The sequence below is a fragment of the Solanum tuberosum genome, unplaced genomic scaffold (genome assembly GCF_000226075.1).
Source record: "Solanum tuberosum cultivar DM 1-3 516 R44 unplaced genomic scaffold, SolTub_3.0 scf00111, whole genome shotgun sequence".
NCBI lineage: Eukaryota > Viridiplantae > Streptophyta > Magnoliopsida > Solanales > Solanaceae > Solanum > Solanum tuberosum.
In genome coordinates, this window is record NW_006239034.1 from 1,245,490 (window position 1) to 1,247,235 (window position 1,746).

Below are 1,746 nucleotides of genomic sequence, written 5' to 3' on the forward strand. Positions count from 1 at the left end.
TATGCATATCACTTTAAACATGAGATAACTTACTTGAAATCATGCATAACCTAGAAATACTCAAAAGTAGTTTTAATAACTTTATAAATAATCTTGACACATACTTGGAGAATCATAATCATATAACAAAACATGTTGTTCATAGTAGTTCATTATATGTTTGAGAAATCTTTCATAAAAATTCCAACTTTTGCATAAAAATCACAGCTTGAAGAAGATTGGGTAAAATCTTAGGTTTAAACATAATTCATCATATAATCAAAATACTTTAGGTATGAGAGCGAAATGAATACTCTCCTTGAAGTCTTACATACCTGGAAGAATAAAGTTCTTGAAGAAGTTTGAAGAAGAACTTGATTGGAAGCCTTTAAACCCTAGCTTGTGTCTTCCTTATAGTCTTCTTTTTGAGTTGGGGAGTTGAGAGCGTAGAATTAAAATAAAATTGAGTACTTGGTGGAATATATTTTCCTAATTGAAGTTAAATCGTCATGGCTTGGGTTTAGGAAAAGTGGAAAAATATTAAAGAAACCCTACTTAAAAAGTTGTTAAAAAACTTTCACGGGGCCATCTACGGTTAGTGGTTTGATCTAGGACCATAGATTCCATCCGTGAAATTCATATTGAAGTTTTAAGGATAAAAATTTCATTCTACGGGCCCAAACTACGTCCTGTAGATGAGTCCGTAGGAATTGGACCCAAAAATTTGACTTTCACTACATTTTTCATAAGTCAAAAAATACGGTTCGTAGCTCTTTCTACGATTTGTAGAAGTGATTCGTAGGTCACTTACTCAGAAAACTCTCTTGTGGTAGTCTTTGGTAAAATGATCATAACGTTTTACACCAAACCCAAAATGAGGCAAAATTGGTGGCGTTGAAAAGAAGACTCATTTGTGGACCACCTAATTAATTATGTGATGAGAGATATGATCGTTTGAAATTGGTATAAGTAGAATCTTATATCGAAACTTAATCGGTATGAAAGCTTTCAACTCAACTTTGTGCTAGGTAATTCTTGTGACCTTAATTCATGTCCAAATATATTTCTACACTAAATAATTGACCTTAACACTTATGCACAATTTTAAAATCACTTGATACGATCTTATACATAAATGAAGAATGGTTCGAGTCTTAGATTAGAAATTTTTGGGGTGCTAGAGGTAATCTGTGTACATTGAAGTGTTGTTATTTATGATATTTGCTCTGTGAAATGCGAACTTCTAGGTTGGATTGTTTTTGTGCAGTGCTAGTTGTGGAGGTTCAGTTTGTGTCTTAGGAGTACCGATATTCTATATTGCTTTACTTTGAGTTTAGTGATTTGCTTGCTGAGTACCATGTTGTTTGGTATTCATTCTCTTGCTTCTATACTTGTATAGGTTACTAGCTCGGATCATCGTGATTACTTCTTCTTCCTTCTACTTCTGAGGCTTGTTATGGAGAGTTAGCGAGGTAGCAACCAGCATTTTTAGACACTTAAAATATTTTTTAATAAAACTGATAAATTTTTCAACCCTCAGACCCCCTACCCACACCTACTTCCTATTTTTTAAAATGTTTTATAAATAAAGTTTTAGAAAAAGAAAGTTTTAAAAATATTTGTCCCCCCCCCCCACCAAGTCATTCACCCTACCCACACCCAACCCCAATTTTATTTTATTTTTAAATCAAAAAGTTTTAAAAAAAAACTTATTTTTTTCTTGCCCTCCCCCCTCACCCACCCCCCACCCCCTTCCCCCTCCCCCCC